The 17,242-nt window shown below is 36.6% G+C and overlaps 1 pseudogene; it reads right to left on the bottom strand.

Moving 5' to 3' along the window:
* Positions 1-246: 246 nt before the first annotated feature.
* Positions 247-11,921, bottom strand: LOC134479067 (ATP synthase subunit d, mitochondrial-like; annotated as a pseudogene).
* Between the last annotated feature and the right edge of the window lie 5,321 nt (positions 11,922-17,242).

The following is a 17,242-nucleotide window of genomic DNA, read 5'->3' as shown; positions in this document are numbered from 1 at the left end:
GCAAATGAATATTTAATTTACTTCAAGGGAGTCCCACTTGAGAAATAAACTACTGTTAAGGGTAGGCTGCATGCCTGGCAAGAGATAGCCAAAAGGAAACCGGCTGACAACATCTTTTAGGTTCCTTGTCTTATAATGTCATGTCACAACCATTTCTTTTACTTACTAAAAAATTATGTTTTAAAATTTTTCTTTACTATGTAACTGTTTACTTTCATATTGGCTGGGGCTCCCTCCTGGACTACTTCACAGGATCTCGATGGGTTAATGGGACCATTTTGGGTATTTCTTGTCTAACCTGTTTCTGGAAAGGCCTCATTTAAGTTGTCAGTCATCATCTGTTCAAAGGGAATTACGTTCTTCATTTTCTCCAACTGCTACTCAAATTATGGATCCCGACCTAAGACCCAGACAGGAACTCAGCACAGTTCTTCAATTGCTGGTGATTTCCAGGCAGATTAGCCCACCTGGTATGGAGGGTCTCTTTCCAGGACTATAGGGAGTCTGCAATTGTCTTTTGGTTATTGGATCTGATCTCCTCAAAAGCTACCCAACCAATGGCTTTTAGAGCAAGTTTACACCCAGGCAGCCATCTTGGATCCTTCGCTGGCCCCCACCATAGCACTGTCTCCAGCAGCAAAGAATGCAAGTGTGTTCATCATTTTTTAATTTTCATTTTAATTTTTCTCCTTTTATGTCCCAAGTCCTTTGTATATATATTATGGCTTCCAGTTTTGTGTCTTTATGGGATTTCTCAGTGTGAAAACAAGTGGCTTTTTGCATCTGTGTCTGCTTCCTGTGCATTTTCTTGGACTCTTCTTTTGCTTTTGTTGGTTTAGTCCTATTCCTATGAACTTGTTTTGTTTTATATTATTATATTATATTGCATTTTATTATTTTCCCTTAGTAGCCTCTTTGTTTTTTAATGAGAGGCAGAAACTGAGTAGATCTGAATGTGTAGGGGGAGGTAGGAAGGAACTGGGAGGAATAGATTGAGAGAAAACCATAATTAGGATATAAAAAATCAATCTATTTTTAATAAAGGAAATAAATAAAGCAAAGAGTGTAAATTGGAAGCAGGGTGAGGCTGCATAATCTCAAGGCCTGCCTCTGCTCACACACATCCTCTAGCAAGGCTGTAATGCATAAGCTTCCCCAAATAGTAATGTTATTCGTGACCAAGCGTTCAAATACATGAGCCTATGGGGGCATATTCATCATTCAAACCACAGGTTTCTGCTTGCAGACTTTCACAGGGTCATTTCCAGATTGTAATGCAAGACACATTTACTCCAAAATTTTAAGTCCCATTAAACCTCCCCTAACAGCAACACTAACATGGAGACCCTGTGGGTGACACTTCTGTTCAGACCACTACTACATACAATATGTCTTTTACCATCCCCTACTTTTTTTTCACTTGAGTTGTGAGACAATAGGCTTCCACATGGGTTTTCATATTCTCATTCTTTAGATTATTAATTCCCTTTACATTCTCTCTCTCTGATGCTCCCCTGTTCCTCACTGCTTATGCCCTTTTTGGCTCAAATATTCTACCTCACTAGTTTCAGGCCTAAATGGAACACTTTTCTTACCCTACTGACAGAAAAGCTCAGGAAACAGCTCCAAAGAGGGGTCAGAAGGGATGTAAGAGTGGAAGATGGAGAGAGTGCTCTGAGATTCTTTCTTGGGGATGTGACATATCTATGGCAATCATGAACTCATAGAAATCATGGTTATCTTCATGACACTAAATCTGCCATAAATTCTAAGGCGGATAGAATAAATGCTTTCCAGATATTATCCCTTACCGAGAAATTATTGGCAGTGGATAGTTATTGGGGAAGAAATGGTCATTTTTTTAATGTGGCCACAGGTACATTTCTCACACTCCAGTGTGTGTTCCTACACGCATGCACAGATATTTAGTCATAGTTATTTGCTTTATAGTTAGGCTTATCATTTACTATCACTTAATTTAGTTGTCAATATCATTATAGTTTTAGCCATTAATAACCTTTCAGTTGGTACATGCATCCGTTTCATTTACCCATAACATCACAATGAGACTTGCTTTTTAACTAATGCTTGAGCACTTTCTTTGAACTCTGTCATACTAGAAGTTCATCTACCATATTTCCTGCCCTAGTCTTTGAATCAGTCAATTTTTTTCTTTAGACCTTTTACTATGATGGAGATTGGGCTCATGGTATTGTCCTTAATAGCTATTGAATTTGGACTCAAGTGTCAGAAAGCAATAATATAAATTATGATTATTATAGTCATTATAATATTATGATCATTTTATCATAATCATTAACATTCAATTATTTTTTTTCTTTTTTCTTTTTTTCGGAGCTGGGGACCGAACCCAGGGCCTTGTGCTTTCTAGGCAAGCGCTCTACCACTGAGCTAAATCCCCAACCCAACATTCAATTATTTAATGCTTAAATTTTAACCATATTCTTTCCTGCACATATTTGGGAAGCAGTTGTGGGGTATCTAAATATTGAGAAAATATCTGTGGAGGATGTTACAGTTTATAAGAACTGGGCCTACATCTTGAAAGCTCACAGTCTGCAGATATTTTCTAGTGGCAGCTGCCAAATTATATGCAACATAAAAATTTACTCAACTAACTCCCAGAATAATAATGCAATACAATAACAAGAGCATTTATTTCATTATTAAATTTTCCACAATATATATAAAGTACTTAAATCTTAGCAGACATGGAATATTTTTGGGTAGATAGATGAATGAAAGTTTGCAGTATATACATATGTACATATGTATAGGCAGATATAGGATGTATGGTTAAACAATATGATTGTTTTTAACTTACATAGGAACAACAAGAAAAAATGTGTTATCCTACCAGATAAAAGTAGTCATTGAATTTTTTCGACATCACTAGTTTGAATAAATATCAGTCTAACATTGTTGGATGAAGTGGAAACTTAAGGTTTTTTTTGTTTTTTGTTTTTGTTTTTGTTTTTGAAAAGTTAGTTGGATGGTGTTTTGCTGGAGCAAACACAAGGAAGAACATTTTGTTAAACTGGACACAGGTAAGACAGGCTAAAGCAGACTCGAGAAGGAAGTTTGGCTGAAGCAACACAGGAGAGAGGATGTTCTGAGTAAGCAGATGAAGGGACATGTGACGAAGGATTTTTTGCTAACAACATACATGTATTGATCTGCCTTACCTTGCATAGTTGAGTTGCATTTTTTGGGACTGGAGAAACTTGTGGGGGTGTCCTGCAATTTGTTGCTGTTTCCATGGACTTGGGTGATTGGATGCATGTGCTGAGGTAAGATGCATATTGAGGCAAGACCTTTGGAGGACATGTGATGTTTGGAGCGTATAAATAGGACTCACAGAGTGACAGGGACAGAGCTTGTCTAGCTGCTACAGATAGCTGTATAAAACTTGTGGGTCTCATGTCTTTGCTGATCTTCTTTTCTCTGAAAGACTCACAGCTAAGAACTTCTGCTGACCCTCCAGATCCCTCCTGCTGCCACAAGTTAGGCTGAAACCTGGCTGCCACTGCTTGATCTTGTCACTGCTGTCTCTAACCCGTCTCTACCAAACTGGACTGCTGGTCGGTCCTTGAAATGTTTGCGAGTAGACAGACGTGCTGTTGCCTGCTAACCTCTGAACTGGACCATTGATTTCCAGACAACCACAGACAGGAGTTGCTCCAAAGACTCTCTAAACAGGTCCACTTCCCCTGTATCCTTTCTGGTGGGTAGTGGGCTAAAAGGGAGGTAAAACCATTTAAGAACCATTATTAAAAATACTGTTTAATAAACATTAAAGTTAGAGTTGGAAGCAGAAGACTTTGAATATAGTTTGTCAGAATGAATTCCCTACTACACTTGGTATCTGCTGGGGTTGGCTCAAGTAATTTGCATTCACTTGCCTTATAATTGGCACTGACCTTCAGACCGAAAGTTCATCTGGAGTTATCAGCCAAGTCAGAGAGTCCTCTTTAATGTACATCCCCAATATAAGCACCTAGGTTTGTTTACAGAATGGGGATTAGTTTACAAGAAGGCACATTTCAATATATAAAGGTGGAAACTAAAAATATCATAACAGTATTCCTGGAAGTGGAGCAACAATTCTGAACTATTCAAATGGTCAAAACAAATCACACAACGGCTTAATTTTAAATAAATGAGAAAATTGTTACTTATTTATGAGAGAATGACAACGTGACTTTAAAATATACCAACCACTTTGGAAATACTATTATGACCAAATGTAATTTGAATGTCTCATGTATTCAATTTTCTTTTAAATTTTATTTTTCTTAGTCATTTTATGCTTTTACATTTCAAATGTTATCCCCTTTCCCCCCACTCCCATACCCTCTTCACCTACCCCGGCTTCAATGAAGATGCTCCCAATCCTACCCATCCACTTTCACCTCAACATTCTGGCACTCCCCTACATTGGGGAAATGAGCCTTCACAGGACCAAGAGCTTTTCCTCCTATTGATGATGGACAATGCCATCCTCTGATACATATGTGGCTCTAGTCATGGGTACCCCAAGTGTACTCATTGGTTGATGGTTTAATCCCTGGGAGCACTGGTAGAGTTTGATTGGTTGATACTGTTGTTCTTTCTATGGGGTTGCAAAACCCTTCAGCTCCTTCAGTCTTTTCTCTAACTCCTCCATTGGGCTCCCTTTGTTCCGTCCAATGGTTAGCTGCAAGCGTCCTCATCTGTATCAGTAAGACTCTGGCAGAGCCTCTTAGGAGACATCCATATCTGGCTCCTGTGAGCAAGCACTTCTTGGCATCAGCAATAGTGACTGGGCTTGGTGTCTGCATATGGGATGTATACAATTTTAATCTGCTTGTAGCCTGGCTATCTGCATCACTGTTTCAATTCCCAAAGATTTCCATTCTCTGGCTACATGCAAAAATGTTGAACAGTCCTTTTGAATACAGTGTTAAAACCTGAGTCAGAGGAGGGAAAAACTGAACTTTATATTTATCACACAACAGCTGTCACTCTTGACTTAATTCTTCACTTCCTAAAACAAGTGACCTAATGTGTAAACTTAGTAACTGTCACTGTATTATTAGTGGCCTCGAAAACAAAACCATCCACTTAGTACAAATTGTCCCCTCATGTGCTTTATATTAGTCGAAGATCCTGGTTATTATATGTTTCTGATGCTCTATGTAACCTCACATCATAGTTTATTCTTTGTATAACATTTTTGTAGCACTGTATAATCTGAGGCTTAAGAATGAAAATCTTTACCTTACAGAGAAAAACATGTTATCAATACAAAGTAAAATAAGAAACAAATGATGATAACATACAGGTAAAGTGTGAACTTAACCCAAGCTTATAGTCTAAAAGAATACAGATAATTATTTCTATTTTAGAAATTTATGTTAAATAATAAATTTTTTTCACACAGACAAACCTAAATGATTGAACCTGGAGATGGTCATATCCATTTTGGGCTCCAACTTCCTATTTGACAGTTCTAAGTGTTTAGAGAATGTATGTAGCTTTGTGAATTAGAAAAAACAAAACAAAACAAAACAAAAAACAAAAAAAACCCCTAAATTGATGAAGAACAATTTAAAATCTTATCACCAAAATGGGACAAAATTCTAAAGTAGCCAAATGTACTTTCTTACACAAGGGAAACTTCTAAGTAAAATCTTCCTCTATGATAGGTCATGTAAAATTATTGTTTTCAATGTCAAAGACAATAAAATTGTGATAAAGATACAAATCAGTAGTGGAAATTTCAAATTCATTTCTTCATTACTTGTATACATGAGCATGCTTATCTTTATTAGTATTTGCTTAGAAATGATTAAAAGTAGTATATTTAGCAAAAACAAAAACAACAACAACAACAAAAAAGAAAACAACAAATAATACCCGAAAAATCAAAAACAAAATCAAAGCTAAATGAAAAAAAAATGGCCACAAAGTCCTAGCATCTACATTGTATTTGCCAGCTAGTCCTTGTCATGAATTTGTTTGTTCTGATTTAATTTGTTCTTTTGACAGAGAGAGAACACAGAAAAAGACAGACACAGAGACACAAAGAGAAAGCATGAACTTAGGAGTATCTGAGAAAAATTGGGGGAGAGAAAGAATATCATTAAGATATATTAGATAGAAATATGAATTTCATAAATAAAAAATGATTAAGTAAAAAGAAGTGCTGTTACTAATTCATAATAATAAAAACAAACAAAAATGAAGAAAACTAGTCCAATTATCATTAAAAACTAAGATAATGAGTTTTTCCTATACTTTTAATGAAAGAATGCAAAGTATTATATGTTGGAAACTGAATTATTGTGGACAAAACCAAGATAACTTTACCATGGTATTGAAAAGCATCATAGGTTAGAAAATCCAAAGTCTTACCAATGTAAGGTATAATGCACACCTGCTCTTCCCACTCTGAGGACACTTTTAGGGAGGCCAGAAGACTGTGAGTTTGGGGCCAGTCTGTGCTGCAGAGTGAAACTGTCTCAAACACACAAAGCAAACATAATTAAGATTACATTAAAACTTTCCAAATCTGAAACTGATCTAAAGACTCATATTCAGCATAGAAATCTTCAAATATTAACATACCTCTGGGTTTTGCTTTTGTTTTGTTTTACCTTTTTTAATCTAGAACATGTCAAATTCATGTAAATCTCAGGGAAACTGAAGGTACTGAAGATGTCTCAAGTAATCTTGGGAAGACAGAACAGAGCTGGACGAGTGACATCAGTGGTGCTAATGTGCAGGCTTGGAATAGCTGCATTTCTATATAGGATCCTTCTTTCCCACCAAGCACAATACAAACTATACCGAATACTTTTCTCATTGCTATACAACATACCCAAGCAGAATCAACTTGAGGAAGGCTTGCCTTCTATCTACAATTCCATGGGTCGGTCACAGTGATAAACACATGGTGGCAGGAGCTGATTGGTGACATTAAATCCACAGTCAAAAAGTAGATTTGTTCTCAGCTTGTCTTTTCTCTTTTATTTGCTCCAGGGCCCTAACTTATGAAACAGAACTCTCCACATTTAGAGTGGAACTTCATGTTTTAATTAATTCTTAATCACATCTTAATTAATTAATTTCAGAGAATTCTTCATAGGTATCCTCACAGGATCTGCCTTCAGAGTAATTCTACAACCAGTCAATTTGACAATATATATATATATATATATATATATATATATATATATATATATATATATATATATGTATGTATAAGCTGTCATATGAACCGCAGAGTACACATGTAATGTGGCAGAGTTAAAATCACAAAAATATTAGAAGACAATATAGGGGTAAATATTCATGACCTGGGCTTGATAAAATCTTCTTAGCTATGATTAAAGTTGTAAGCACTTTGTTTTCTTTTTTATTTCTTTATTTTTTAATTATCTTTCAACTTTCTCTTCTTAGGTATGATTGAAGAAAAACATGTGTAATAAATTATAGCAAATTGGATTTTAGCAAAATAGGATCTAAAGACCCTTATATTTTAAAACCAGTAAGAAAAGGAAAATATATCTCAAACTAATATAAATTGTGTAGAGGAAAAGGATATGTATATGTGTATAAAGACCTCTTACAAGGCATCAGTAAAGTATGGATAAGTCAGGAAAGCATTAAATAAAAGAAGCAAAACTCACATAAGTTGTAAGATGTTCACTTGCTTTTTTCTTTCTTTCTTTTAAAAATATCTTTCACTTTTTTTTACAATGCAGTTATTATCCCTCTCCTCATCTACCCTCTTGACAGTTCCTCATCCCATACCGCACCTAGGGCCTTAAGTGTCTCGAGGGCTAGGTGCATCTTCTCTCACTGTGGTCAGAACAGGCTGCCTTCTGCTGTATATGGTTTGGGAGCCTCATATCAGCTGGCGTATGCTGCCTGTCTGGTGGCCCAGTGATCTTAGAGGTCAAGGTTAATTGAGACTGCTGGTCTTCCTATGTGGTTGTCCCTCCTCCAAAACTTCTTCCAGTCTTTCTCTAATTCAACCACATGGTTCCTGGCTTCTGTCCATTGGTTAGGTTGCATCTGTATTGCTCAGCTGCTTGTTGGGATTAGAATTTGTCCATCTCTAAAGACAGAATATATTAGCATTTGCTAAGATAAAGAGTTGGAAGAAATAGATAGTAACTGTGTGTAATGTAATATTCTAAAATGATTAACAACTAAAATGAAATGTACTGTTTTACATTTCAAGTGTATATATTGAATGATGCAAAAATAATGTATCAGAAAGCTATTGAAATAATAGTAGCAGCTTGGGCAGATGGCTCAAAGGCTAATTTGCTGAGCAAGCAAATGGATTAGATTTCCGTTCCCTACCACGTCTAAGACCAGGTAGGCAAGAAGTGACCACCTCTGGACATTGAACATTTTTCTCTTTCTTTCCATCTTTCTTTCTTTCTGTCTTTATTTATGTTTGTTTTTTCTTTATTTCTTTTTTGTCTTTCTTTCTTTCTTTCTTTCTTTCTTTCTTTCTTTCTTTCTTCCTTTCTTTTCCATTATATCTGATGAGAACAATACAGCATAAGATTAAGCAGTTAAGCATTAGATATTTCATTGTACAAGATTGCCCTTTCAGTCTACAGCAAGATGACTAAGAAGGACAGTCATACCAGTGAACTCTGGGTTTTACTGAAGAACCTTGTCTCAAAAATGAGGTGAAAGAGGGATGAAGATTCAGGACATCAACCTGGCTCTTCCACATATATGCACACTCATGCATACATATCTTTATACACATATTATGCTCACATATGCACATTATGTATGCTCATATATACTGAATGTATGTATATATATATACATATATACATATGTATTTATGTATACTGTATCCACATCACATTCACATTCACAAGAAAAAAAAAGCACAACATATACATTGCTTATGAAGCATTCTTTGGTCTTTTACATTGGTTATTTTATTTATTCACATTTCAAATGTTATCTCCTTTCCTGATTTACCCTCTCTAACACCCCTCTCCCCTGCCCCGTTCCCCTGCTTCTATGAGGGTACTCCCCCACCCATCTACCCACCCCTGCCTCAGCACCTTAGCATTCCCCTATGCTTGGTCATTGAGTCTCCACATTACTAAGGGACTCCCCTCCCATTGATGCCAGATAAGGTAATCTTTTGCTACATGTGCAGCTGTAGTCATGGGTCTATGTGTACTCTTTGGTTGATGGTTTAGTGGAAGTTCTGGGAGGGTCTTGTTGGTTGTTGTTCTTTTTATGGGGTTGTAAAGCCCTTCAGCTCCTTCAGTCCTTCCCTTACTCCTCTATTGGGGTCCCTATGCTCAGTTGATGGTTGACTGTGTGCATCCACATCTGTATTGGTCAGGCTCTAGCACAACTTCTCAGGAACAGCTATACCAACTGATCTAGTCTTATTTACAAACCTATTACATAACCCTACTCTAACTTTAATTAAAGTATTTGCCACCATCATCATTATCATTGTGTGCCTGTGTGTATGCATATGCATGTATGTGGGTGTATACCACAGTACATATGTCGAGGTAAGAGGAAAACCTATGGGAGTTTATTTTCTTCCCCCATCATGGACTCTGGGAATTGAACTTACATCATCAGGTACTTTTACCAGGACCATGTCAGTCGTCTGTATTTTCACTTTAATGATAAAGAATATGAGATGCTAGGTATATATCAAAGTTCCTTGAATAGAGGTGTGGCTGGGGTTACAATCTTATCTGAATGATGCAAAATCTCTAATGTTAAACAATTATTCTACATCACTCTTATCTGTTACACAAGAAGGAAAAATGAAACCCTTAATGTCCTTCCCTGTTTCTCTTTTCAATTCTGCTCTTCCTATATACCCTCTTGATGAATTGCTTGTAATGGAAGTTTTTAAACAATTTGAATATTACTGCCTTAGTCACTGATCTGTTGCTATGAAAGAACACCATGACCAATGTAATCATTATAAAGAGAAGTATTTAATAGAATGCTTGCTTACAGTTTCAGAGTAATAGTCTATTATCATCATAGTGGAAAACATGCATAATGCTGGAGAAGTGGTTGAAAACTCTGTCCCGAGACATAGGCAGAGAAAAGAGGAGACACACACAGAGAAATGGAGAGACAGAGAGATAGAGAGTGACAGAGAGTATGGTTTGGGGTTTTGAAATTTCAAAACCCATTCCCAAGACCATACCTTCTAATACTTCTTAAATGTGCCACTCTGTGGTGAATAAGCTTTCAAATATAAGAGCCTAGGGAGACAATCTTTTTGAAACTACCACAGTCATTAACATTATAAAATCTTATTAAAATTAGCCATAGATATTCCCTAACTCTAAGTTCAGGTAACTATAAAATCTATGTTTTCTTTGTCTTTTGGGGTAGGCTGAACAATTCATTTTATTTATTATTAGGGTACAGATAATACTTTAGCATGAGAGGGCCGTAGTAAACTCAGATTGCTCAAAGGTAAAGATACTTAAGTCATAAGATCCAATATTTAGTCATGGGTAGCAGCATATTTTTCAGGTAGTTACTTTACTTCTCTGTATCTCAATATCATTGTCTTAATTTGAGAAAAAAATAAAATCTATTAATAGTGTAATGGAATTGCAATGGTGGTTAGCAGGTATATACAATTGTCAGAATGTGCAAAAACCTAGTCTCAGGCCACTGAAGCATTTCTTCATCCTAATCCTTAGAGCCCACCATAATGTAGCTTTACAAACATGCTTTGGAGACTGGTAGACAGGAGCTCTGGCAGACAGGAGTCATTCTACCTAGTATGTAAAAGCTCTCTTTCCTTCAAGCCCAGAGAGCTCTATTGCAAGTGGCCAAGTTAAACCAGATTGAAAACCTGAGGCAAAAACTTGCTACAACTAGGAAAAGAGTGCATGACAGGAGTTGGCTTAGTCTCCTAGCTTCCCTGGAGAAATTAGAGCGGCTAAGATGTTTAAATCCCCAGCCAAAACTCATGATTTAATTTGACTTTATAGTTCCAAGGATTTCCTTGTTGTGGTTTCCCTATACCATATACAGAGCTATCCTCTCTCCCCCTGTGGAGAAGAAAGCCAGTCACTGTGAACGTGTGTTGGCAGATCTTTCATGTGGTCTTGCTAGGCAGACACATCTGCAGAAAATCTCGGAAAGAAGACACAGGTTGAGCTCTGTACAGCTCGTAAGACTCTGAATCCTCTTTCGCATACTGATTCCAGTACTTTATCCTCCAATCATCTTCGAGTTTCCTGCCTATTTATCTACATACAACATGGAAATAACAGTCCATGTGTCGCTTTATTGTTGTAACATTGTGGGAGCTGATGACTGATACTGCCATGATCTTCAATTAATGACTGTTGGCCTCTACTAGAAAACTAATGGAGATAAATAGCATGCATTTGATCCTGGCTCAGCTGTGCTGACCTCATCCCCATCATTCTGGACAAATAAGATTGAATGGATTGAGTATGCAGGAAGAATATTCTTTGTCTCTTTGGCTAAGAAGTCATCCCATCACATTTCTTGATTTGTCCTGTTTGTTTTGCAGTCAGCTCTAGAATTGTAGATTATTAAGGACAGATGGCAAAGCAGAGATGACTTAGCTCTTCTCACAGTGAGGTAACCAGCAGGAAACATCAAATAAATTGTGGACTCTAGATTGGACATATCATTTCTTGACTACATTACATTGTTTCTAGGGAACAATCAAAGACTACTGTGACTGAAGCAGCTGTAAAGGATAAGAGATGTCCAATCTCATTTTGTTTTGTGCTGAAGAATTAAAATGTGAACACGAGGCAGAAGTCACCTGCTAACCCTTCCTGGATATCACTGAAGAGGTTGCTCGGATTCAGGTAGAAAACAGAATAAACAAAAGCCATGTTAACTAGAAATAAAATGACTTGGGACCAGATTCTGAATTCTTTCCTAGGAGGTAATAATTGCCACAAAATAAGATTTGAAAAGTGGTTCTTCACCTCAGAAGAAGAGGAAAAATGATTCTAGGAGTCAGTGTGGTCAAGGATACCATGAGAACCTGGCCCACAGAATCAACTAAGCAAGACTCAAGGGGCTCGCAGAGACAATCATGTAGCTTGTATGAGTCTGAGCTAGACTTACTGCATGTATGACATAATTTGCTCTTGGGACCCTTTTCCTTTTACTGGGAAATAAACAATTTTCTAGTAGAGGCCAACAGTCATTAACTGAAGATCATGGCAGTATCAGTCATCAGCTCCCACAATGTTACACCGATAAAGTGACACATGGACTGTTATTTCTTCAATAAGTCTTGGTATGAGAGTGAGTAGTAGTTCGTCATGTTTGGTTGATATGCCTGGGAGGCCTGCTCTTTTTTGAAAGGAAATGAAGGAAGAATGAATTTGGGGAAGAGAGGAGGTAGGATACAGAGACTGGAAGGAGTAGAGGGAGAGGAGGCTGTGTTTGGGATGTAATATGTGAGAGAAGAACAAAATAAAAAAATCATTATAAAAGAATTAATAATAAACTAATATAGTCCAAATTAGAGAGGCCTATTTGTAGAAATGACAGTCTAAGATCATTCAAATTCATTGAGCTTAAACTTTTGTATGAGATATTAATTGTGTAGATTTCAGATATACTATATACAATAAATTATTTTTGAAATGTAAATGCATAGAAAAGAAAGAATGAAGAAAGAAAGAGAAAAAAGAAAAAGTGGTTCTTGATTAATTTTAGATTTCTAAGTCGTAGATATCTAATTCTAATATCTAATAATTGGGCATTCCTTATGAAGTTTAGAAGAACTTCTGAAATCTATCCATCACCATGCACTTTACCAAGAGTGCTTGAACAATGGAAAGCTGTCACAAGAGAGAATATGAGAGACAAATTCTTTCCAAAATGGTACGCTCAAAATCTAAATACTATGTTCGTCTTAAGTAAAGTTTCCTGGTTACTGATTTGTGCTGGAACCAGTGAAGTGGAATTATTTCCAAAACATCTGTTATTAGCTGTCTGTCCAGACTCAACATCTACCCTCAATATGTAAGTATTTCTTCTCTCTTGACCTCACTACATAAGACATTAATTAAGTGGAACATTGATCACTGGTTTGTCTCATTGTATTCCTAAGTTTTAATGAATTCTTTAAAGCAATGGTGAGAAATTATTTTAATTTATTATTACTTATTATAATCACAGCTTAGTTTTTAGAAAATGAAGGGAGTTATGGCAATACCAAAACATGGATGAGCCATTTCACTAAAAGAGGATAGATGATGGGAAATTTAACACGAGCTGAACCTAGACAGCATGACTAAAACAACTGACTCCATTAATGATGGTTTTGTAACAAAATAGAAAAGTGATCAACATTTATTCTTCATTTCTGTGTTCTGGGTATTCTAATGTGTTTTAGACTCCTGTCATTTTTCACATGGTTCATACCGATATGACTTTAAAATGAGAAGCATCATCCATAAACATCATCTCCATAAGAGCTCCCATACAGTTAAGAATCACTTTATTATGTCTATATCCTAAAACTTATAGTCAGGACCATCCCATTGTAAGAATGATTCCTTGGTCATAAGGCTGGAAAATTATAAAAGGAGAAATGGAATAGTGGTCAAGAGCACTCTTGTGTGAATGTGTGTCAACAGGTCCCACAGGGATGAGGTCACTCCTTCTGTTGTAAACACTCAAAAGGTTTTATTTTCTCAAGCTCTTGTTACACTTGGGCTTCACTAACCCCTCCTACTTCATTCCCATCTGTCTCCCTTTCATTTCTCATTCTAAAGTATCACTTTTGGGATTTTAGTTTCAATTTAAAAAAGGCATATTTATTTACATATTTGAGTACTCTGTGTGTAAACCTGCATGACAAAAAAATCCAAAAACAAACAAACAAACAAAAAATAAACACCAAGTAAGAGGGCATCAGATCTCATTGTAGATGGTTGTCTACCGTGTGGTCTCCCAATAAAAAAAAAGCCCGGGAGCAGATGGTTTTAGTGCAAAATTCTATCAGACCATCATAGAAGACCTAATACCAATACTCTACAAAATATTCCACAAAATAGAAACAGAAGGAGCACTACCCAATTCCTTCTATGAAGCTACAATTATGCTTATACCTTATCCACACAGACCCAACAAAGAAAGAGAACTTCAGATCAATTTGCCTTTTCCATATCAACACAAAAATACTCAATAAAATTCTTGCAAACTGAACCCAAGAATATATCAAAATGATCATCCATCATGATCAAGTAGGCATCATCCCAGGGATGCAGGGATGGTTCAATATAGGAAAATCCATCAACAAAATCCACTATGTAAACAAACTCAAAGAAAAAAAAACGCATGATCATCTCATTAGATGCTGAGAAAACAATTGACAAAATGCAACACTGCTTTATGTTAAAAGTCTTGGGAAGATTAGGAATTTGAAGTCCATACCTAAACATAGTAAAAGCAACATACAGCAAACCAGTAGCCAACATCAAATTAATAGAAACTTGAAGCAATCCCGCTAAAATCAGGGACTAGACAAGGCTGTGCACTCTCTCCCTACTTATTCAGTATAGCACTCTTTTCTTAATTTGCCTCTGACTAGGAAATCGTGACATTACAGAGGTTAACTATCTTATGTCCCACCAATGCTCAATTCTTTATAGCTGCTCCAAAGCACTCCACCTTTATCTTTCACTTTACCTGGGCCCCTATGTCCTCTTGTCTTCCACAGTATTTTTCCCACTGTACAGGTGTTGTAGAATCTCTTCTATCACTTCCTTTTGTTTTCCAAAATGGTGATGCTTTCAAATACCTTCCTGACATTTTCTTCTTGAATATCATTGACCCAGAAAAGGGGAGTATTGTGTTTCAACTTTTATATGAATGTCATCTTTTGCTCAAAGGTGAGCATGAACTGGTTGCTCAGCAACCAGGACTGAATGAGCAAGTGAATGAGTGAATTCAGGAGAATAATTCGTAAGGAAGCATCTGTTAATGATTGACCAAAGTTTAGTTATTTAGTTATGCTTGTAGGTGAGCATCCCAATTTAACTAGTACAGGACAGCACAGCGAGATTCTGGAATGAGAAAGTTTCAGTCTTAAAACTGAAAATGTCTTAGGAAAATGAAATGTCCTTGTCACCTTACATAATCTGCCTCCTGAGGCTTATACTAAGTATCAGTATGGAAACAAATGTTTTAGATTAGATCAGATTCCAAGAGAAGAACAGAGAGACATCTAGAAAATCCATTTCAAAGTATAGCTGTAGGAGCACAGCCATGAGCCAAGAGTACCATTCTCCTCTAGCACATGAAATATTTGAAAAGGTGTGGTGGTATGCTGTAGCAACACACTGGCATCACAATTTGATATTTAAGAACTCAAATGCAAGATTGAACCTGACTCTGGTCTTACAAATTTGTAGTGTTGGAAAGTCATGGAACCTACATGTTTCTTGCCTGTAAAGTACATTTTCCAATGTCAAGTGCAAGGCAATTGCAGAACCTAACTCGGTATCTGGCATACAATAATTACTCAATAAAGCTCTATTCCCATGACCAGAACTTTATCCAGATTGTCTCCATCCTCTTGACTTCAGTTGTTCTGACATAGAAGGTTAACTTGTTATTACATTTTCCAAATGTGAATTAGCAAGAAGTCTGGTCTGGCAAACCATTGGTTTTCTATACAATACATATTGGATTATGTGTAATGCGTGTGTGTCCCAAGCCTAGTTTTGTGACTTTTTAATAGTTCCCTTGTCACGGTAGTGTGCCTGATGTGGTGAGGTTACAGAAAGATCCACAATTTCTCAAAAATCAAACCAAAACACCAATGTTCACATAAAACGCGTCATATGCTTTTGACTGAGCAATTTTATTTCTAGGAAGTTATCCAAAGGAAATAACCAGAGAATGCATGTACAGGGCTGTTCATTTCAGCATTGTTTATTATAGTGAAATATTAGAAACATCTGAAATGTTTAACAATAGAGATTGGGCTAAGCTAATTGCATTTCAGACATTCAACTGAATACCATGCAGACATCAAAAAAGTTGTGCTCCCTAAAAGTATTTAATGACTGGAAAGATGTTCAAGGCATATTGTTAAATGAAGAAAGAAGATAACAAAGCAATATGTTCAGTGTGTTTCCAATTTGAGGAAATAAAAATTATGAAGGAAACCACAGTAATATTAAATAAAACCAGAAGTAGTTCTCTAATGGCTGAGCACACGCACGTTAGAGTTAGAACTTCCAGGTTTTACTTCTATTTAGTTCTAGCTCCACACGTTTCATGTTATATGAGTTTGAAAATCATCTCTCTTTGTTTCCATTTTCTTGTTGATGCAATGGAAAAGACATTTGTAACCAGCTCATGCTAGTGCTCTCTCTCTCTCCCTCTCCCTCTCCCTCTCCCTCTCCCTCTCCCTCTCCTTCTCCCTCTCCCTCTCTCTCTTTCTCCTTCTCCCTCTCCCTCTCTCTCTTTCTCTCTCTCTCCCACTCCCCCCTCTCTCCTTCTCTCCCTCTCTCCCTCTTTGCCTTTCTCTCTTCCCCTCTCTCTTGTATGTGTGCATGCGAATATTAAATGTGTTTACATATAAGAAGGATTGGAAGATTGGCTAATACAGCTTTAATGAAATAGGTATGTGTGTAAAGTTCTTGGTTTGTGGGTGTGAGTTTGGAACCCCAGAACCCAACCCACATTAAGTGTGTATGAAGGTACATGCTGGTTAGCCCAGCGGGTTTTTTCTTTTTTTTCAGAGAGATGCAAGGCTGAGTCAGTAGAATCTCCTGAAGTTCATAAATGACGTGAAAGCATTGACCATCACCTTTACTTTTTAAAGTGAAATACTTTATGTGCTAAAAATAGCTTAGAATGTGAACAGACAAAATTAATCACTTCTGTGCTAATTGCGTGAGCCTGTGAATGTCTATTTTACATTATAGGAAATGTTAAACATGCTGCTCTCGATATTATAGAATGAGGGCTAACTTTTATTTCTTTGTGACATTCTGATTTTCCACAATTTTAACAGTGAATATATGTTATTTGAATAACTCTAAAATGACATGTACATGTTGTGTTTTAAGTTCCTAAAATGAAGCAGAGGGCTGAGCTTCATGGAAGATACCACATGAGATAAAGGTATCAGGTTCCTAATCATACACAGTGAGTTTTAGTCTGAGGGTGCTTGGCACAG

This window comes from Rattus norvegicus, chromosome 5, assembly GCF_036323735.1.
Source record: "Rattus norvegicus strain BN/NHsdMcwi chromosome 5, GRCr8, whole genome shotgun sequence".
In the NCBI taxonomy this organism is placed as follows: Eukaryota; Metazoa; Chordata; class Mammalia; order Rodentia; family Muridae; genus Rattus; species Rattus norvegicus.
The sequence above is the reverse complement of the archived record's forward strand: the minus strand, read 5'-3'. Positions and strand labels throughout refer to the sequence as shown.